The sequence below is a fragment of the Muntiacus reevesi genome, chromosome 19 (assembly GCF_963930625.1).
Source record: "Muntiacus reevesi chromosome 19, mMunRee1.1, whole genome shotgun sequence".
NCBI lineage: Eukaryota > Metazoa > Chordata > Mammalia > Artiodactyla > Cervidae > Muntiacus > Muntiacus reevesi.
The window spans coordinates 12,768,491-12,792,290 of record NC_089267.1 but is presented as its reverse complement, the minus strand read 5'-3'; the positions used below and the strand labels follow the sequence as shown (position 1 = coordinate 12,792,290).

Below are 23,800 nucleotides of genomic sequence, written 5' to 3'. Positions count from 1 at the left end.
CAGATTTGATTCCTGGGTCAGGAAGATCCCTTGGAGGAGGACATGGCAAGCCACTCCAGTATTCTTGCCTAGACAATCCCATCAACAGAAGAGCCTGGTGGGGTGCAGTCCATAGGGTCACAAATAGTCAGACACAACTGTAGTGACTTAGCATGCATACATATATATATATATATATATATATATATACATATATATATGTATGTATATATGTATATACATATGTATATCTATGTATACATATATATATGTATGTATGTATATACACATGTAGATATGAACCTGAAACCAAACAGACTATAATCTTGAATCAGGCTAAATTTATTGATATGAGTATACTTACCTGAGAACTGGAGTTCAGTGCTGTAACTTATGTGGTTGGAAGTGTCTCCAACAGTTTACCCGGTTCTTGACTAAATATCTTTTTCTAGCTACCACAATCACAATGTCAGTCATCACAGTTAAGGTCTGGGTCAAAGACTTATCCATGGACTATTTCTAATGAGTCTTCTAAACTGTTTCTGACCATCAGTTTGTCAACCCAGAGAAGGCTCCTAGTTGATTTCTCCCGACTTTGTCAAAGTAACATCCTGCCACTCCCTCAATAGATTATTTTACCAACTGATGAGTAAGACTTTAAGAATAAATCATGAGTGGCATATTATACCATTCTTTTATAATAATTTTATGTTGATGAGGAGTCATTAAATTAGCAGTCTTTACCTGAATATTGCTTTACATCTGGCATCTGGTTCCTTGATGTGTCACTAAATTGTCGCTAGATCTGTGTTATATCAACACACTTCAAATTACAAATCCCTGAGAATATGATTGCCCCCAAAAAAATTCTACCACACAAAATAAACTGGCTTTGCACAGTCTTGAGTTTTTTTCAGTAATCTGCATAAACTCTGATTCCAAACAAGCCGATTAAATTTGGGAACCATGTCTAACTCATTTTCTAGTTTCATCTCTAAACAGAACACTTATTACATAGACGAATTCAATGGAATTAAGCAGCATTATAGCACCTTTTAACTTACACGAATTTCAAGCATATGGTCTCTGGAAAAAGAAAGAATGAAAGGAAGGATGATGAGAAAATTAGCAATTTTGTAGTACAGACAAGTCTTCCAACCATTCTGCTGCATGCATACATCTACCGAGAGAGACAGCAGGAGAGGACAATTGAGATTTCTGAGTAAGTGTGAAGGGTCAGCTGTGTTTTTCTTCTCAGTTGCTACAAACTCAAGGTATGGTCATGTCACTGAGCTGAGTGATTTCTACCTTAAAATATTCATATTTTTCATACAGGATGACCACAGATCAAAGTCAAATATGCCACTATTGCTCAATCAAAAAAAAAGAAAAGAAAAGAATGTTCTGTTCTAACACCAGAGGTAAACTAGGTGTGCTAAACTTTATAAGGGATGTGAGCTCATCTTCTTAGGCATTTTCCTAAGGGCATTAGCCTCTTTATAACCTAGCTTTTCCTGTTAGTTTTAGATTCCTTTTTGCTCCCAGTTCTATCTTAGACCCATCTTCTACTGTGTTCTGTATATTGAGGGACAGGATCTCCTCCCCTCTGCTTTCCAGGTAGGTTCAGCCAATGGGAGGCCCTGGTGGAAGATTGGAGTGCTGGTGGAGAGAAGGCAAAGACTTCATCCATCCACCCCTCTCGTGCCCCCTGTCTTTGGTGGTATTACTAGCTATGGCTGTGTCTCCTCTGTGGTGGAAGCTCCCACTGAACAGCCCCCACCATGATTCTAGATCCTTCCAGAAAGCCCCAATTTTAGGATCTGGAAATATCACTTATCCCCACCGACCTTCTGACACAACAGTGGGAACAGTATGCTGTGCTGTTATTCTCTGGATGCCTCCCCTCCTCTGTTTGGTGGCTGAGCTCTTTCATCACCTATGTGATTGATTCCCTTTATTAAATTCCCTCTGCTGAAAAGCCTGTAGTGTTTATGTTATTTCCTGCTGGATTCAGACTGGTATAGAACCTAAGCCACAACACAAAATGAGACTGAAAGTGAAAGTCACTCAGTCATGTCTGACTCTTTGCAACCCCATGGACTATACAGTCCATGGAATCCCCCAGGTCAGAATACTGGAGCGGGTAGCCTTTTCCTTCTCAAGGGGATCTTCCCAACTCAGGAATCAAATCCAGGTCTCCCGCATTGCAGGCAGATTTTTACCAGTTGAGCCACAAAGGAAGCCTTGTGAACTTGGTAGCCTATCCCTTCTCCAGCGGATCTTCCTGACTCAGGAATTGAACCAGGGTCTCCTGCATTGCAGGTGGATTCTTTACCAACTGAGCTATCAGGGAAACAACTTTTATTTCTCATGATAATTATTTTCAAGTAACTAGGGGGAAATAGATGCTTCACAGAGGAGTACAGGAAAGAATATGAACAAAAACATAGCAGAGGAAATAACTCTATCTTTTCACTTATCAGTCATGTATGACTCTTTCCAATCCCACCAGGCTCCTCTGACTGTGGGATTCTCAAGGCAAGAATATTGGAGTGGGTTGCCACTTCCTACCCCAGGGGATCTTCCCCACCCAGGAATCAAAGCTATATCTCATGCATCTCCTCCACTGGCAGGCAGATTCCTTACCACTGTGCCATATTTCACTTATGAATATCTTACGATTATTGAGAATCTCATCTGAGGATAGAAAATCCCATGTAGAACCCAGATTCTCTTAAAAAATTTAATGCCCACATACTAAGAAATGTTGTTTTTTTACGTCTTTCATCTAACGCTTGATGGTTCACTTGAATTGAACTGAAAGAGCCTACAAGCCTAACTGCCCATAAAAACTGTATTATTTTGTTAGTAAAGGCATTCCCCATCTTGCAGACTCAGTTTCCTCCGCTCTCTAAGCTAGGAAGGTTAGGCTAGATCAGTGGCTCTTAAACTGTCGGGGGGATATCAAGTCATCTGAGAATCTGATCAAAGCTATAGACTCGTTGCCCAGAACAATGAACTTGGCAGAAAATTTTGTATACCATTTCAGGGATTCTCAGATTCTTCGAAGTTCATGCATGGGCCTTCAAATGGTCCATGGACTGATGGTTTTAAGCCCATGAACTAGATCCTAGACCTCTCCAAAGGTCCATTTAATCTTTCAGTTTTATGGGTTTTCCTATATCAGGTCAGGAAGATAAGACATAACGGAAATGATTTGAGAAGACTGCCATGGTTATCTGTGATGTTTCCCAATAGACTGAGCTGACAAAGATTTTCCCAGTCCTAGGACACATACCCTTTCTCAAGGACCTAAGATGAGATCAGCTTCTTGGAGTTATCAACTTGCTGGCAGGCACACAGAACATGAGGACTGGAGATGCAGGCTCGCTGTGACTGACAGGGAGCACGGCTGCTTGCCATTGCCTCCCTTGCCTGTGAAAAAGCTGGGGCAAACCCCAAGGGGAAGGCAGAATGCTAATATTTCCAAATTTCAGCTCAGAAACAGGAAACCTTAATAAAGCTCAGGTTTGATTCAGCTGTTCCTAAGGCATTCATTTGGAAGGCTCTTTCTCTGTCTCCCACTCTCCCACTCTCCTGACTCCCATTTGTAGACCTCTGGTCCCCATCTGTTCCTGAATTGCCTTCTGCATGTACAGACAATGCTAAAATCTAACGGTAACACTTTCCTCATGAAAAGCAGGCATAGTTCTGATCAAAAAGGAAATGCCAACAACTATAGAGAGTGTTATTCGGATAACAGAAAGAGCATTAGGTTTGGGTTTGTTTTTTTTTTTCTTTTTTTTACTATGCAATCAGTATTTTATTAAGTGCAATAGTAACACTTGAAAAATAACAATATACAAAGGAGATGGAACTGTAATTTAATCAGGCTGCAGAAAATGTTTGGGCACATGTGATTTTAAAAGTAGGCTGCTCATGAGATGGGTACTTATGAGAATTTGACTCATAGGTTAGGGACTAGAAGGGTATCAGTTTTGTATTTATTTAAACTTAAAAATTACAGGCTTAATTCTTTTGCTTTGCCGCAATAAATTTAATTTTAAGAGCTCTATTTTCAAGTGTTGGTTGTATGTAATAGTTGACAGTGACAATATTGAGCTTTAGGAGACCTGAGCTTTAAGTCTGCCATTAAGTATTTGTGTGGCTTTAGATAACTTAAAGTCTCAAGATTGAGATAAATTACTTCTGAATTGTATTCCAGCCAAATAACCTATGATTTGGCCAGCTTTTCTCAAAATATAGTTTGGGGGAACATTAGCCCTCAATATGGGCTTCCCTAGGGGCTCAGACAGTAAAAAATTTGCCTGCAATGCAGGAGACCCTGGTTCAATCCCTGGGTCAGGAAGATCCCATGGAGAAGGGAATGGCAACCCACTCCAGTAATCTGGCCTGGAGAATTTCATGGACAAAGAAGCCTGGACAGCTACAGTCCATGAGGTTACAAAGAGTCAGACACGACAGTGACTGACATATAAACACACAGCCTTTGGTATGTTCCTTCAAAATAAAAAGTGTATTGACTTCAGGTAATCCTATAAACCTCTTCCCATCTTCATCTTATCCCTTAAAGATCCCTTATACAAGTGAACAAATTAAAAGTCATGAGAAACTTTATAAAGAAGGGAGCAATTGGCTTCCCTGGTGGAACAGTGGTGGAAGACATGAGTTTGGACCCTAATCCAGGAAGATCCCACAGGCGGCAGAGCAACGAAGCCCCTGTGCCACAGCTATTGAGTCTGTGCCCGAGAGCCCGGGAGCCCCAACCACTGAGCACATGCGCCTCAGCTACTGTACGTGGCCTAGAGCCCATGCGCCCCAGAGCCCCTGCTCTGCAGCAGGAGAAACCCCTCCGCTGAGAAGCTGGTGCAACACCTTCACTCATCACTGCTGGAGAAAGCCTGTGCAGCAACGAAGACCCAGCACAGCCAAAAATAAATAAATAAAATTACTTTTAAAAAAAAGGGGGGGGGGGGAGGGCGCATGCCTCGTTTTGTTTAGTTTACCATTTCCTAAGGGAATCTGGCCTCAGAAGTCTTTCTACCTTTTCATGGTCCACCAAACAGACGTTGAGAGACATTGCTCAAAACATTAGCAAATATGTTGGTGGTAGAAAATCATTCTCAGAAGAGTGGAATTGTTAGAATTTGGAAGGAGATAGACATTTCTGGATAAATAAATGGGAAATAAATGTAAATAAATGGGGAAAGATCTAGCATTCTGTGACCTGAAGTCAATGCTAATCAGCTCAAAGGGTCTCCAGTGGATAATTTGATGAAATATTAAACTGTTAACTGGGATCACATACAACTGAAACTGGAAGGACTGGCTGGGAGGGGAGGGGCATTTCCAGCAGATAACCTGGCCACCTTCCACTCTGCAGTTAGCAGTTAGCCAAGCTCTGTGGTGACTGACCTCCTGCACATAACATTTTCAGAGCAGATACAAGTGAGTCAGACTTTCTAAACTCAGTAAAAGCCTTAGCAGATATTAGTTTCCTAGGGTTACTGTAACGAAATGCCACAAACTGGGTGAGTTAAAACAACAGAAATTTATCGTCATAATTTTGCATGCTAGAAATCTAAAGCCAAGGTGTCAGTAGGGCCATGCTGCCTCTGAAACCAGTGTGTGCATGCAAGGGTGCTCAGTTGCTCAGTCATGTCCAGCTCTTTGCAACCCCGTGGACTGTAGACCACCAGGCTTCTCTGTTTGTGGAATTTTCCAGGCAAGAATACTGGAGTGGGTTGCCATTTCCTACTCCAGGGGATCGTCCCAATGCAGGGATCAAACCCACATCCCTTGTATCTCCTGCATTAGCAAGAGGATTCTTTACCTTAAATTCCTCTCCCTAGCTTCTGGTGGTTTGACCACAACCTCTGAGGTTTTCTGGCTTGTGGCTCCATCACTCTAGTCCTCTGTCTTCACATGGTACTCTCTCGGTGTCTCTTCTTTCACATGGCTGTAAGGACAACATTCACATTGAATTGGGGACCATCCTGCTCCCATATGACCTCATCTTTATATTTACACCAATTTTATTTCCAAATGGGTTCACATTCTAAGGTCTTGGGGTTAGAACTTCAACATATCTTTTAGGGAGAACACAATTCAATATATAAAAAGACTCTAGGATTTGCTCATAAAGATCTTCTTACAGAAGGCTTTCTCAAGATTTCTAGTCTTCTACTTGTGGTATTTATTGTCTTCTCAGCCTATTTATATATAATTATTTTGCAGGTTATTGACTTTAAACTGTCATCTAGAGTATGATATATCTTAAATTTAACTGATTGTGAGAGCAACTAAGTATATCACCTTTTTGTTCACTAAACATAAAGCACCTTAGATTTTCCATATTGACTTTCTCTGTCAGGAAATCATGAAGAGGCATGAAGGGAATAACAAGAAAGGGTGTTGAATGCTTTTGCTTTTGCTGTGCTTCTAAATAAACATCTTTGAATTATACTAAACTGGGAACATTCAGGTGAGGGATAAAGTCTGTGGTGCAAAACCTCATAAAGGATCCAAAGAGAAGAGAGAACTCCAAACAGCTTTCTAAACCTGTGATGCTTAGTCACAGAAGGTAGGCATCTAGCCTACGATAGCCAACATTACTGAAATGAACCATGTGAACACAGAGCATCAGGATACCATTGTTGTGGTTTAGTCACTAAGTTGTATCTGACTCTTTGCAACCCCATGGACCATAGCCCATGGGATTTCCCAGGCAAGAATACTGGAGTGGTTTGCCATTTCCTTCTCCAAGGGATCTTCCTCACCCAGAGATCGAATTCACATCTTGCGTCTCCTGCATTGGCAGATGGATTCTTTACCAGGGAGCCACCAGTGGATTCTTTACCAGGGGAGCCCACAGGTACCACCACCACAGCTCAAATGCAGGACTGTCATCATCTTTTTTTCTCTGAATGCCCTTTTTCCATTTGTATTTGCTTTCTATTTCTGCACAACAAATCATAACAAATTTATCAGCTAAAAGCAACATGAATGTCTTATCTCACAGTTTCTGTTGGTCAAGAATCCAGGAATGGCATATAGCTATAATCTTTGCTCAGGGTCTCACTAGGGTGAAATCAGTGTCAACATGGCTACAGTTCTCACCTACAGAACAGTATCCTCTTCTAGACTCATTAGTTGGCAGAATTCATTTCCTTATAGTTGTAGGGCTGAGGTCCCTAATTTCCTGATTGCTGTTAGCTAGGGACCATCCCCAGCTCCTTGTGAGACCACCCCTGTTCCTCACCACGTGACCACCATTGACACTTCACAACATAGATGTTTACTTTCTTCCAAACCATTCAGAGCACTTCTCTCTGACTCCCTACTCTTTAGCCAAAGAAAACACTCTGCTTTCACTAGGCTCACATGATTAGGTCAGGCTCATTCAGGATAGTCTTGCTTTTGCCATATAGCATAACATAATCATGAGTGTGATGTCCCATAACACAGGCTCTGCCCACATTCAGAGGGGAGAGGACTATCCAGGCATGTCTCTCTTAATTATGTTTTACACCTCAGATACTTTTTTTCTTTTTAACAAATTGAGGATTTGTGGCCATCCTGAGTTGACCAAGTCTATGGGCACCATTTTTCCAACAGCATTTGCTCACTTTTTCCTCTGTGTCACATTTTGGTAATTCTCACAGTATTTCAAACCGTTGCATTATTATTTTATTTGCTATTGTATCTGTGGTCAGTGATCTCCAATGTTACTGTTATCATAGTTTGGGGGCACCATGAACCACACTCATTTAATATGGCAAACTTGATTGATAAATGTATGTTCTGACTGCTTCACAGACTGCCCATTCCTTCGTCTCTCTCCCTCTTCTCGGGCCTGACTCTTACAGTAAAATTGAAATTAAGTTAAATGACTCTACAATAGCCTCTATGTGCTCAAGTAAAAAAAAAAAAAAAAAAGTCCCACATCTCTTACTTTAAATCAAAAGCTAGTTCCTCAATGTGACAGCGCCCTTGTAATGGTGGTGGAGTTTGGAGGTGGTGCGGGACTTCTGTTCCAGGGTATGAAGAAACACCAAGTCACCTTGCCTGGACAGGAGGAACCCTGGAACATCCAGAACCTCCTTACCTGGGTCAAGCAGAATTTGCTAAAATAGAAGCCAGAGTTGTTCATCCCAGGAGACAGCCTGCAGCCAGGAATTCTAGTGCTGATGAACAATACCAACTGGGAACCACTGGGTGAACTGGACTACCAGCTTCAGGATCAAGACAGCGCACTCTTCAAGACAAAGAGGGGAGGAGGAGCCCCTCGGCCTGTCAGGAGTGTCGGTCTGTGTGGCCAGATGACCCAGCAGCCTTCCACTCCTTGTGTCTCAGTCTAGATCCTGAGCGACTGCTGACAAGGCACTCCTACTCCCAGACCATAGTGCCTTTCTGGGGAAGATGAATAAACTTCAATAGCTGGTGACAGGCTCCTCCCTTCTGAGAGGTAGGCGGTGTCTCCAACTCAGTTTCCCCAGCAGAGGACTCTGCCATCTCCCCAGTGATATCATTATGGAACCTCAATTGGGGGTTCCCTATTCAGTGCTGACACGCACCTCCCCACACACACACACACATGTAGCAGTTGCTCTTCCAACCACACCCCTCCTCCTGTTTCCCCATCCACAGCCCTTAACCTGACCTGCCTCCCCTCACACAGACCACTAGATGGACTCCTGAGACCCTCCCCACCTCTGGCAAAAGGCTGCCTACACGCAGCTCATTCTGCCGGTAGAGGGAAGGAGGGTGTACACTAGACCTTGGTCTGGCAGAGACCTGAGGTGCTGGTGAGGGGTCAGCATACCCTCAGTTTCCTCTTCAACAACTAACTTTTAAAAATTTATTTATTTTAATTGGAGGATAATTACTTTACAACATTGCAGTGGTTTTGCCATATATCAACATAAATCAGCCACAGGTGCACATGTGTCCCCCATTCTGAAACTCCCTCCCACCTCCTTCCCTACCCTAGCCCTCTGGGTTCTCCCAGAGTTCTGACTTTGAGTGCCCTGCTTCATGCATTGAACTTGCACTGGTCATCTATTTCACTTTATAGTAATATACATGTTTCAATGCTGTTCTCTCAAATCATCCCACCCTCGCATTCTCCCACAGAGTCCTTTACATCTGGGTTTCTTTTGCTGCCTTGAATATAGGATCATTGTTACCATTTTTCTAAATTCCATATGTATGCATTAATATTCTGTATTGGTGTTTCTCTTTCTGGCTTACTTCACTCAGTATAATAGGCTCCAATTTCATCCACCTCATTAGAACTGACTCGAATGCATTCTTTTTTATAGCTTAGTAATATTCCACTTGTGTATATGTACCACAACTTCCTTATCCATTCATCTGCCAATGGACATTTAGGTTGCTTCCATGTCCTGGGTATTGTAAACAGTGCTGCAATGAACATTGGGGTACATGTTTCTCTTTCAATTCTGTTTTCCTCAATGTGTATGCCCAGTAGTGGGATTGCTGGGTCATATGGCAGTTCTATTTCCAGTTTTTTAAAGAAATCTCAACACTGTTCTCCATAGTGGCTGTACCAGTTTGTATTCCCACCAACAGTATAAGAGGGTTCCGTTTTTCTACACCCTCTCCAGTATTCATTGTTTGTAGACATTTTGATGGTAGCCATTCTGACTGGCGTGAGATGATACCTCATTGTGGTTTTGATTTGCATTTCTCTGATAATGAATGATGTTGAGCATCTTTTCATGTTTTTATTAGTCATCTGTATGTCTTCTTTGGAGAAATTTCTGTTTAGTTCTTTGGCCCACTTTTTGATTGGGTTGTTCATTTTTCTGGTACTGAGCTGCATGAGCTGCTCGTATATTTTGGAGATTAACTCTTCGTCAATTGTTTCATTTTACGTATGATGTTAGAAAGTGTTCTAGTTTCATTCTTTTACATGTGGTTGACCAGTTTCCCTGGCACCATTTGTTAAAGCGATCATCTTTTCTCCACTGTATATTTTTGCCTCCTTTGTCAAAGATAAGGTATTCATAGGTGCATGGATTTATCTCTGGGCTTCTATTTTGTTCCATTGATCTATATTTCTGTCTTTATGCCAATATCATACTGTCTTGATGACTGTAGCTTTGTAGTATAATCTGAAGTCAGGAAGGTTGATTCCTCCAGTTCCATTCTTTTTTCTCAAGATTTCTTTGGCTAGTCAAGGATTTTTGTGTTTCTGTACAAATTGTGAAATTATTTGTTCTAGTTCTGTGAAAAATACCGTTGGTAGCATGACAGGGATTGCATTGAATCTATAGATAACTTTGGGTAGTATACTCATTTTCACTATATTTATTTTTCCAATCCACAAACATGGTATATATCTCATCTATTTGTTTGATCTTTGATTTGTTTCATCAGCGTTTTATGGTTTTCTATACAGACGTCTTTTCAACAACTAAATTTTTATAGTATTTGAAAACTGGGGAAACTCTTTTTTTTAACAATGGTAAAAGATGTTTATCAATTTTCACAATCAATACTCAGACAAAAAAGATAATTACAATTGCAAGCCATAATGGAAACATGATTAACCAAACAATACAAAATAATTACATACAATTCAGGAGGTCAAGCAGAGTAATGTGGTAAGTGGAAGTGCATACATTCACGTTTTCATCTGCCCAGCCAGCCTGTGAGTTTTGGTTCATGCATTTAATTCGTTTACATTTAAGGTAATTATTGATGTGTATTATCCTATTACCATTTTCTTAATTGTTTGGCGTTTATTTTCTCTAGGTCTTTTCCTTAACATTGGGGAGACTCTTGATGGCACAAATGTATAATTTATCTCCTCTCCCACCTCCTGCAGGAAGCAGGATGAGGGCAGGCAGCACCTGGTAGGCAGGATGGCTTGGCCCTCCTACCTCCATCCCTTCTGGAAGTCTTGGGGCCTCAGTGTCTGCAAGAGCTGGCCTTGGGCAAATAAAAGCCTTGGATCTTTATTGGCAAAAAAAAAAAAAAAAAAATCAAAAGCTACAAAAGATTAAGATTAGTGAGGCAGACAGATCAAAAGCTGAGACAGGTAGAAAGCTAAGTCTCTCATGCCAAACAGCCAACTTGTGAAGGCAAAGGAATAGTTAGTTCTTGAAGGAAATTAAAATTTTTAATTTAGTTTTACTCCAGTGAACTCATGAATGATAAGAAAGCAAAATAGCCTTCTGCTGATATGGAGAAAGTTTCAGAAGTCTGGATAGATCAAACCAGTCACAATATTCCCTTAAGCTAAAGATGAAACTAGTTCAAAGTTAAAATTCCCTCCAATTCTCTCTCCAGACTGAGAGAGGTTAGGGAACTGCAGAAGAAAACTCTGAAGCTAACAGGTTGGTTCATGGGGTTTAAGGAAGGAAACTGTCTCCAAAACATAAAAGTGTAAGGTTAAGCATCAAAGGCTGATGTAGAAACTGCAGCAAGTTTCTAGCTAAGTTTCCAGATCTAGCTAAGATAATTTATGAAGGTGACTAGACTAAACAACAGATTTTCAATGCAAATGAAACAGCCTTCTATTGGAAGAAGATACCATCTAGGACTTTCATAGTTAGAGAGGAGAAGTCAATGCCTGACTTCAAAGCTTCAAAAGACAATCTGACTCCCTGATTAGAGGTTAATGGAGCTCACAACTTTGAGTTGAAGCCAATGCTCATTTACCATTCCAAAAATCCTAGGGCCCTTAGCAATTGTACTAAATCTACTCTGCCTGTGCTCGACAAATGAACAACAAAGACTGGATGACAGCACATCTGTTTGCAACATGGTTTACTGAATATTTTAAGCCCACTGTTGAAACCTACTTCTCAGAAAAAATGATTTCTTTAAAAATATTACTGTTCATTGACAATGCACTTGGCCCCAAGAACTGTAATGGAGATATACAGTGAGATTAATGTTGTTTTCATGCCTGTTAACACAACATCCATTCTACAGTCCATAAATCAAGAAGTAATTTCCATGTACAAGTCTTATTATTTAAGAAATATATTTCATAAGACTATAGCTGCCATAGACAGTGATTACTCTGATGGATCTGAGCCAAGTCAATTAAAAACCTTCTGGAAATATTCACCATTGTAGATGCCATTAAAACATACATGATTCAAGAAAAAAGGTGCAAATATCAACATTAGGAGTCTGGAAGAAGTTGATTTCTCATAGACGATTTTGATTCAAGACTTCATTGGAGGAAGAAGCTGTAGATGTGGTGAAAATAGCAAAAGAACTGGAATTAGGAGTGACTGAAGATGTGCCTGAACTGCTGCAATCTCAGGATTAAATTTTAATGGGTGAGGAGTTGTCTCTTTAAGACGAACAAAGGAAGTCATTTCTTGAGATGGAATCTATTTCTGGTAAAGATGCTATGAAGATTATTGAAATGACAGTGAAGGATTTAGACTATGGCATAAACTTAGTTGATAAAGTAGCACAAGGGTTTGAGAGGATTGACTCCCAATCTTGAAGGAATTTCTTCTATGGGTAAAATGTCTATTGAACAGCACTGCATGCTACAGAGAAATCATTCATGAAAGAAAGGATCAATCAATGCAGAAAATTTCATTGTTTTCTTATTTTAAGATATCATTTTGAATCATTGTGTTGTGTGACTGAAATTAATATAATATGGTAAATAAACTATACCTCAAATAAAAAAAAAAAAAAAGAAATTGTCACAGCGCCCCCCACCCCAGCAACCTTCGGCTATCACCACCCTGATCAGTCAGCAACCATTAACATTGAGGCAAGACTCTCCACCAGCAAAAAGATTATAACTCACTGAAGTTTCAGAAGATGGTTAGCACTGTTAAGCAATAAAGCATTAATAGTTTGTATTAAGGTATGTACATTGTATTTTAGACATAATGCTATTTCACACCTAACAGACCAAAGTATAGGGCTTCCCAGATGGTGCAGTGGTATAGATGCTGCCTGCCAATGCACGAGCCACAGGAGACATGGGTTCAATTCCTGGACCAGGAAGATCCCCTGGAGTAGGAAATGGTAACCAACTCTGGCATTCTTGCCTAGAAAATCCCATGGATGGAGGAGTCAGGCAGGCTACAGTCCACAGAGTCACAAAGAGTTGGACAAGAGTGAGTGACTGAGTATGAATGCACTGCTCTTTCTAGGATCTTTTTTCAAGATGAAAGTATAATATATACATAACCCTTGCACAGAAAAATTTTTTTTAAAAAATCATGTGACTCACTTTATTGCAGTATTTACTTTATTATGGTAGTCTGATCCTGAATCTGCAATACCTTGAGAGTATGACTGTACCAAAGAAATTATCTCACTGTCAAGAAAGTTCTATGACCCACAACAGATTTCCCAACCTGGAGATCTAGGAAAGGGACTGAGAACCCCCAGAGAATTTGACTTTAGAGGGCAGTGGGATTTGATTACAGAACTTGCACAGGACTGGGGAAACAGATTCTCACAGGGCGCAATCAAAACCTTGTATGCACCAGGACCTAGGAGAAAGGAGCAGTGACCCCACAAGAGACTGAGTCAGACTTGCTGTGAGTGTCCAGGAGTCTCCAGTGGAGCCATAGGTCGGTAGTACTCTGCTGCAGGGTCAGGGGCACTGAGTGAAGCTGCGTGGACAGGAACTTTTGAAGGAGGTTTCCATTATCTTCATTACCTCCACCATAGTTTGGTCTCTGGTCAAACAATAGGGAGGGAACACAGCCCTGCCCATCAACAGAAAATTGGATTAAAGATTTACTGAGCATGGCCCTGCCCATCAGAAAAAGACCCAGTTTCCCACTCAGTTAGTCTCTCCTATCAGGATGCTTCTATAAGCCTCTTATCCTTCTCCATCAGAGAGCAGATAGGATGAAAACCACAATCTCAGAAAACTAATCAAACTGATCACATGGACCACAGCCTTGTCTAGCTCAATGAAACAATTAGTCATGTCATGTAGGGCCACCCAAGATGGATGAGTCATGGTGAAGAATTCTGACAAAATGTGGTCCACTAGAGAAGGGGACGGCAAATCACTTAAGAATTCTTGCCTTGAGAACCCCATGAACAGTATGAAAAGGTAAAAAGATATGACACTGAAAGATGAACTCCCCAGGTCAGTAGGTGCCCAATATGCTACCCTTCTATATAATAAGAATGGAGAAATAACTCCAGAAAGAAAGAAGAGATGGAGCCAAAGCAAAAATAACATGCAGTTGTGGATATGACTGGTGATAGAAGTAAAGTCCAGTGCTGTAAAGAGCAATACTGCATAGGAACCTAGAATGTTATGTCCATGAATCAAAGCAAATAAGAAGTGGTCAAACGAGATGGCAAGAGTGAACATCGACATTTTAGCAATCAGTGAAGTAAAATGGACTGGAATGGGTGAGTTTAGCTCAGATGATCATTATATCTACTACTGTGGGCAGGAATCCCTTAAAAGAAATGGAGTAGCCCTCATAGTCAACAAAAGAGTCCAAAATGCAGTACTTAGGTGCAATCTCAAAAACAATAAATCCAAGTTACCAGTAACACTGAAGAAGCTGAAATTGAATGGTTCTATGAAGACCTACAAGACCTTCTAGGACTAACAGCCAAAAGAGATGTCCTTATCATCATAAGGGATTGGAACACAAAAGTCCTGGAATTCAGGAGATATCTGAAGAAACAGGCAAGTTTGGCCTTGGAGTACAGAATGCACCAGGTCAAATACTAACAGAGCTTTGCCAAGAGAACACATTGGTCATAGAAAATACCCTCTCCCAACAACACAAGAGAAGATTCTACACATGGACATCACCAGATGGTCAATACCAAAATCAGATTGATTATATTCTTTGCAGCCAAAGATGGAGAAGCTCTATACGGTCAGCAAAAACAAGAGCGGGAGCTGATTGTGGCTCAGATCATGAACTCCTTATTGCCACATTCAGACTTCAGCTGAAGAAAGTAGGGAAAATCACTAAACCATTTATATATGACCTAAATCAAATCCCTTATGATTATACAGTGGAACTGAGAAATAGATTCAAGGGATTAGATCTGATAAACAGAGTGCCTGAAGCACTATGGACAGAAGTTCATGACATTGTACAGGAGGCAGGGATCAAGACCATCACCAAGAAAAAGAATGCAAAAAAGCAAAATGGCTATCTGATGAGGCCTTACAAATAGCTGCAAAAAGAAGAGAAATGAAAGGCAAAAGAGAAAAGGAAAGATAAACCCATTTGAATGCAAAGTTCCAAAGAATAGCAGGGAAAGATAAGAACACCTTCCTCAATGATCAATTGAAAGAAATAGAGGAAAACAATAGAATGGGAAAGACTAGAGATCCCTTCAAGAAAATTACAGATACCAAGGGAACTTTTCATGCAAGGATGGGCACAATAAAGGACAGAAATGGTATGGACCTAACAGAAGGAGATGTTAAGAAGACGTGGCAAGAATACACAGAAGAACTATACAAAAAAGATCATCATAACCCAGATAATCACAATGGTGTGATCACTCACCTAGAGCCAGACATCCTGGAATGTGAAGTCAAGTGTGCCATAGGAAGCATGACTATAAACAAAGCTAGTGGAGGTGATGGAATTCCAGTTGAACTATTTCAAATCCTAAAAGATGATGCTGTGAAAGTGCTGCACTCAATATGCCAGCAAATTTGGAAAATTGAGCAGTGGCCACAGGACTGGAAAAAGTCAGTTTTCATTCCAATCCCAAAAAGGGCAATGCCAAAGAGTGTTCAAGCTCTCCCACAACTGCACTCATCTCACATGCTAGCAAAGCAATGCTAAAAAATCTCCAAGCCAGGCTTCAACATTATGTGAACTGTGAACTTCCAGATGTTAAACCTGGATTTAGAAAAGGCAGATTAACCAGAGATCAGATTGCCAACATCCTTTGGATCATAGAAAAGCAAGAATTCCAGAAAAACTTCCGCTTCTGCTTTTTTGATTACACCAAAACCTTTGACTGTATGCTGCTACTGCTAAGTCACTTCAGTCATGTCCGACTCTGTGCAACCCCATCCCTGGGAGCCCCCAGGCTAGAACACTGGAGTGGGTTGCTATTTTCTTCTCCAATGCATAAAAGTGAAAAGTGAAAGCGAAGTTGCTCAGTCACATCTGACTCTTCGCGACCCCATGGACTGCAGCCTACCAGGCTCCTCAGTCCATGGGATTTTCCAGGCAAGAGTACTGGAGTGGGGTGCCAGTGCCTTCTCCACTTTGACTGTATAGATCCCAACAAACTGTGGAAAATTCTTCAAGAGATGGGAATACCAGACCACCTTACCTGTCTCCTGTGAAATCTGCATGCAGGTCAAGAAGCAACAGTTAGAACCAACATGGAACAACAGACTGGTTCCAAATTGGGAAGGGAGTACATCAAGGTTGTATATTGTGACCCTGATTATTTGACTTATAAGCAGAGTACATCATGCAAAATGCCAGGCTGGATGAAGCACAAGCTGGAATCAAGATTGCCAGGAGAAATATCAATAACCTCAGATACACAGATGACACCACCCTTAAGGCAGAAAGTGAAGAAGAACTAAATAGTGTCTTGATGAAAGAGAAAGAGGATACTGAAAAAGTCGACTTAAAACTCAACATTCAGAAAACTAAGATCATGGCATCCAGTCCCATCACTTCATGGCAAATAGATGGGGAAACGATGGAAAGAGTGACAGACTTTATTGTTTTGGGTTCCAAAATCACTGCAGATGGTGACTGTAGTTATGAAATTAAAAGACATTTGCTCCTTGAAAGAAAAACTATGGCAAACCTAGACAATGTATTAAAAAGCTGAGACATTACTTTCCCCACAAAGGTCTATCTAGTCAAAGCTATGGTTTTTCCAGTAGTCATGTATGTATGTGAGAGTTGGACTATAAATAAAGCTGAGCACAGAACAATCACTGCTTTTCAACTGTGATGTTGGAGAAGACTCTTGAGAGTCCCTTGGACTGCAAGGAGATCTACCCTGTCAATCCTAAAGGAAATCAATCCTGAATATTCATTGGAAGGACTTTTTGCTAGAGATGAAACTAATACTTTGTTCACCTGATGCAAAGAACTGACTTATTGGAAAAGATCCTGATGCTGGTAAAGATTGAAGAGGGAGGAGAAGATGACAGAGGATGAGATGGTTGGATGGCATCACAAACTCGATGAACATGAGTTTGAGGAAGCTCCAGAAGTTGGTGATGGACAGGGAAGCCTGGCGTTCTGCAGTCCAGGGAGTCACAAAGAGTCAGACAAGACTGAGCACCTGAACTGAACTGAACTGATGCCTGTACAAGAGTAAGGGGCATTATGGCGGGGGGCAGGATGGGGTGATCATCTTAGAATTCTGCCTACATGTCACTCAGGGCTTCCCTGGTGTCTCAGATGGTTTAAAAAAAAAAAAACTACCCACAATGCTGGAGACATGGGTTCTATCCCTGGGTTGGGAAGATCTCCTGGAGGAGAGCATGGCAACCTACCTCAGTATTCTTGCCTGGAGAATCCCCATGGACAGAGGAGCCTGGTGGGCTGCAGTCCATGGGGTTGCAAAGAGTCAGACACGACTGAGCAACTAAACACTGCATGTAATATGTCACTCAAGGTTTCCTTTTGGTTTATCTTGGACAGTTTTATGGCATTCACTTCAGTTCAGTTCAGTCGCTCAGTCGTGTCCGACTCTTTGCGACCCCATGAATCACAGCACGCCAGGCCTCCCTATCTATCACCAACTCCCAGCGTTTACTCAAACTCATGTCCATCAAGTTAGTGATGCCAAACAGCCATCTCATCATCTGTTGTCCCTTACTCCTCCTGCCCCTGATCCCTCCCAGCATCAGGGTCTTTTCCAATGAGTCAGCTCTTCTCATGAGGTGGCCAAAGTATTGGAGTTTCAGCTTCAGCATCAGTCCTTCCAATGCACACTCAGAACTTATCTCCTTTAGGATGGACTGGTTGGATCTCCGTTCAGTTCACTGGACTCTCAAGAGTCTTCTCCAATACCACAGTTCAAAAGCATCAATTCTTCGGTGCTCAGCTTTCTTTATAGTCCAACTCTCACATCCATACATGACCATTGGAAAAACCATAGCCTTGACTAGATGGACCTTTGTTGGCAAAGTAATATCTCTGCTTTTTAATATGCTGTCTAGGTTGGTCATAACTTTCCTTCCAAGGAGTAAGCATCTTTTAATTTCATGGCTGCAATCACCATCTTCAGTGATTTTGGAACCCAAAAAATAAAGTCTGACAGTTTCCACTGTTTCCCCATCTATTTACCATGAAGTGATGGGCCCAGATGCCATGATCTTAGTTTTCTGAATGTTGAGCTTCAAGTCAACTTTTTCACTCTCCTCTTTCACTTTCATCAAAAGGCTTTTTTGTTCCTCTTCACTTTCTGCCATAAGGGTGGTGTCATCTGCATATCTGAGATTATTGATATTTCTCCCGGCAATCTTGATTCCAGCTTGTACTTCTTCCAGCCCAGCATTTCTCATGATGTACTCTGCATATAAGTTAAATAAGCAGGGTGGCGTTAGTGGTACTTTATTTTAGATATATAAACAATGAGGAAAAGGTATCAGAAGCCATAATTTCATCACCAAAGAAGTGTACAAAATGTTTCTAAAAACTAACATGTTACAGTTGTTCAAACTTATTTGGAAATCTATCATTAGGTTGGTACTCTGATGGTTTTTGCCTAAAATATAACTTGGGGAGAGGGAATGTTTTCAGAGAAATAAGTTATATTAAGTTATAAAACCCAGCAAAAATAAGAGTATGAGACTAGGGAGAATGTTGTTGTTGTTGTTGTTGTTTCCACTAAAAAAATTACTGATATAACCTTTGCATAAATTTAAATAGAAGACAAAGTCAATCATCATGAGACTAAGAACATCTAGAGTAACTTAAAAAGTTTACTACAACAGGAAACAATCTTTTATGAATTCACACATTATTTATGATAAATTTCTTATTTATGGTAATAAATATTTGTTATTCACAGTGGGTTTCTATACAATCTCTTGATCCATGAAATACCACATCAAAGTTCTCAATTAAACAGACTTTTCACACTGCTGGTTCAAAATTCCACCTTCCAGATTCTAGACCTCTTCTTCCCACCCGAGGCCTCAACATACTCAGAATTTGAAAGTAGAGGCTTAGCTGTCTTGGGACTCAAAACCAATAAGCACAAGCCTGTAATCTGAACTTCGAAACAAGCATCTTACATCAGAGTAAGAAAAAGTATAAGGTGCTGCAAATGACAAATGTTGGGAAAGATGTGGAGGAAAGGGAACCCTTTGTACACTGTTGGTAGGAGTGTAAATTGGCACAACCACTGTGGAAAATAGTATGGGTTTCTTTAAAAATAGAGCTATCATTGTTGTCATTGTTCAGTCACTAATTCTTGTCTGACTCTTTGTGATCCCACAAGCTGCAGCAGTCCAGGCTTCCCCATCCTTCACTGTCTCCTGGAGTTTGCTCAAACTCACGTCCATTGAGTCAATGATGCCATATGACCTAGAACTACAATATGACCTAGCAATTCCACTCCTGGGTATTTATCTAGAAAAAAAAACCACTCAAAAGTTAATTCCAAAAGATACATGTACCCCAGCATTCATAGCAGCACTATTATAATACACGAGATACAGAAGCAATCTAGTGGTCCATTGACATTTGAATGAATAAAGAAAATGTGGTATATATAAGAAGAGAATATTACTCATTCATAAAAAAAGATGAAATTTTGCCATTTGCAAAAACATGAGTGGACTTGAAGGGCATTATGCTAAGTGAAATAAGTCAGGTAGACAAAGACATACAATGTATGACATCATTTATGTATGAAATTTAAAATATATAACAAACTAGTGAATGTAACAAAAAAGAAATAGACTCACAGATATGTTGAAAACAAATTCACATTTACCAGTGCAGAGAGGAAACAGAGGAGGGGCAAGGTGAGGGAGGGGATTAAGAGGTACAAGCTACTATGTATAAAATGAATAAGCTACAAGGATATATAGTGGAACACGGGGAATATATTCAATATTATTTACTAACTGTTAAAGGAATATAACCTTTAAAACTTTGAATCACTCTATTGTATCCCAGAAAGTTATATAATATTAAAATCAACCAGACCCCAATGAAGAAAAGCATTAGATGCTACATATGAATTTCTGAAAACATGTCAGAGGAAAATACAATTCACTGCACTGCAGGCGGATTCTTTACCATCTGAGCCACCTGGGATGTATTGAGAATAGGCTGTAGGAAAGCCTTTTAAATTCTGTTCTTGCCTCAGCTCAATTTGTATTTAGAGACTCTTTTCTTGACTGTATATCACAGTTATCAGTAGCAATCACTGAGGCCATTTGTGATCACCAAGAGGAAATGTCAGAGCAGTGTACAAACCCAGCTAGGGTAGAGAATTTGGAAAAGAGATAGCCCTACCCATCCTCAACACTTCAAAGCACAGGGCTGTGGATTATAATCCTGGAGGGTGTCTTCTCTGATGCTACAAGAGATTCAAGATAGTGGATAACAGGGTGAACCATGAACTTCTAGATGTTCAATCTGGATTTAGAAAAGGTAAAAGAACCAGATCAAATTGTCAACATCCACTAGATCATAGAAAAAGCAAGAGAGTTCCAGAAAAACATCTGTTTCTGCTTTATTGACTACGTCAAAGCCTTTGACTGTGTGGATCACAACAAACTGTGGAAAATTCTTCAAGAGATGGGAATACCAGACCACCTAGCCTGCCTTATGAGGAATCTGTATGCAAGTCAAGTAGCAACAGTTAGAACTATTGCTAACATGGAACAACAGGCTGGTTCCAAATTGGGAACAGAATATGTCAAGATTGTACATTGTCAGCCTGCTTACTTCACTTATATGCAGTCAATCATGTGAAATGCCGGGCTGGATGAAGCACAAGCTGGAATCAAGATTGCTGGGAGAAATATCAATAACCTCAGATATGCAGATGACACCACCCTTATGGCAGAAAGTGAAGAAGAACTAAAGAGTCTCTTGATGAAAGTGAAAGAGGAGACTAAAAAGTTGGCTTAAAACTCAACATTCAGAAAACTAAGATTATGGCATCTGTTCCCATCACTTCATGGCAAATAGATGGGGAAACAATGGAAACAGTGACAGGCTTTATTTTGGGAGGCTCCAAAAGCACTGCAGATGGTGACTGCAGCCATGAAATTAAAAGACACTCCTTGGAAGAAAAGCTATGATCAACCTAGACAGCATGTTAAAAAGCTGAGACATTACTTTGCCAACAGAGGTCCATCTAGTCCAAGCTATGGTTTTTCAGTAGTCATGTATGGGATGTGAAAGTTGGACAATAAGAAAAGTTGAGCACCGAAAAATTGATGCTTTTGAACTGTGGTGTTGTAGAAAACTCTTGAGAATCCCTTGGACTACAGGAGATCCAACCAGTCAGTCCTAAAGGAAATCAGTCCTGAATATTCATTTGAAGGACTGATGCTGAAGCTGAAACTCCAATACTTTGGCCACCTGCTGGGAAGAGTTGACTCAGTTGAAAAGACCCTGAAGCTGGGAAAGATTGAAGACAGGAGGAGAAGGGGATGACAGAGGATGAGATGGTTGTATGGCATCACTGACTCAATGGACAAGAGTTTGAGTAAGTTCTGGGAGTTGGTGATGGACAGGGAGGCCAGGCACACTGCAGTCCATGTAGTTGCAAAGAGTCGGACATGACTGAGCTATTGAACTGAATTGATTGAAACCGTCCACCTTGGCCAGGCAAGATAATAACCCCTGCATAAGATGTTTCAAAACAGGAAGTGTAGGAAAGCATCAGTTGCTCAGTGTCCTACTCTTTGTGACCCCATGGACGATAGCCTGCCAGGCTCCTTTGTACATGGATCTCTCCAGGCAATAATACTGGGGTGGGTTGCCATTCCCTTCTCTAGGGGATCTCCCTGATTTGAACCCAGGTCTCCTGCATTGCAGGCAGATTCTTTACCATCTCAGCCACGAAAGAAGTCCCAGAGGATGGAGCAAACAGGAATTATTAGTGAGGGCTGTATGGTTTCTGGGCTCCTCCCCTTTCCCCTTCCTAGTCTGCTGCTACTGGCACTGACTAGGGACTTGCATTCAGCCCCTCTCAATGTTCATTACCATAAAGAACAGCTGGTAACCTCAGAAGAGAAAGAACATACACGCTCAACATGATAAACAAGGCATCTGAGGAGTATAACGTCTATTTCTCTAAGTGAACAAACTGGAAAACATACCATTTGAAGAAGAATCATTAGAACAAACAAAAATGTTTTAAATTAGGCATGATAGATATTCTTTAGGAGATAAGGAATAAAATGAAACAAGGACAGAAAAAAATTTTTAAATAGCCCAATGGAAATATTAGACATGAAGATAAAGCAGTCAAAATAAAGAATATAGTGGGTCAGGGTAATAGCAGGCAGATACTTTAAAGATGACTTGCAAGAAAACTAAGATAAGGCAATTCCCCAAAAGGCAGCCAAAAGGATAAAATGAGAAAAGTTTAGAGCTATGAAAGACGAAAGTAGAATTAGCAATATCCACATAAGGAGTCTTGAGAGGAGATGCAGGAAAAGCTTTAGACAAAATTCAACAACCAGTGCTCGGTACGGCAGCACATATAGTGAAATTGAAATGAAACAGAGAAGATTAGCATGGCCCCATGTGCAAGGATGACATGCACTTTTGTGAAGCATTACATATTTTAAAAAAAATTCAACACCGCTTTATGAAAAATGCTTTCCAAAAAGTGGGCATAGAGAGAACATACTTCAACATAATGAAGGCCGTATATAACAAACCCACAGAAAACATTATTCTCAGTGGTGAAAAGCTGAAAACATTTCCTCTAAGATCAGGAATAAGACAAGGGTGCCCATTCTCACCACTATTCAATATAGTTTTGAAAGTCCTAGTCAGGGAAATGAGAGAAGAAAAAGAAGTAAACAGAATCTAGATTGGAAAAGAAATGAAACCTTCACTGTTTGCAGATGACATGATACTATACATACAAAACACTAAAGATGCCACCAGAAAGTTACTAAAGCTAATCAATGAATTTAGTAAAGTCACAGGATGCAAACAATACACAGAAATACCTTGCCTTCCTATACAATAACAATGAAAAATCAGAAAGAGAAATTAAGGAAACAATCCCATTCACCATTGCAGTAAAAAGAATAAAATACCTAGGAATAAACCTACCTAAGGAGACAAATCACCTATGCACCGAAAACTGTAAGATACTAATGAAAGAAACCAAAGAAAGACACGAACAGATGAAGAGATATACCATGTTCTTAGATTGGAAGAATCAATGTTGTGAAAATGCCTACTACCCAAAGCAATCTACAGATTCGATGCAATCTCTATCAAATTCCCAATGGCATTTTTCATAGAACTAGAGCAAAAAAAGTTAGAATTTGTATAGAAACACAAAAGGCCCTAAATAGCCAAAGGAATCTTGAGAAAGAAAAATGAGCTGGGAGAATCAACCTTCCTGACTACAGACAATACTTGCAAAGCTACAGTAATTAAGACAGTATGGTACTGCACAAAAACAGAAACATAGATCAATGGAACAAGATATAAATCCCAGAGATAAATGCATGCATCTATGGGCACCTTATCTTTGACAAAGGAGGCAAGAATATACAATAGAGAAAAGACAGCCTCTTCAATAAGTGGTACTGGAAAACCGGACTGTGACATGCAAGAAAAATAAAATTAGAGCACTTCCT

At 40.4% G+C, this 23,800-nt stretch overlaps 1 non-coding gene across 1 annotated transcript; it reads left to right on the top strand.

Annotated features, from left to right (window-relative positions):
• The first annotated feature begins 22,659 nt into the window (after positions 1–22,659).
• On the top strand, positions 22,660–22,767 carry LOC136150989 (U6 spliceosomal RNA). The gene has a single exon (XR_010659977.1). It is a non-coding gene; the product is annotated as a U6 spliceosomal RNA (small nuclear RNA).
• Positions 22,768–23,800: the final 1,033 nt, after the last annotated feature.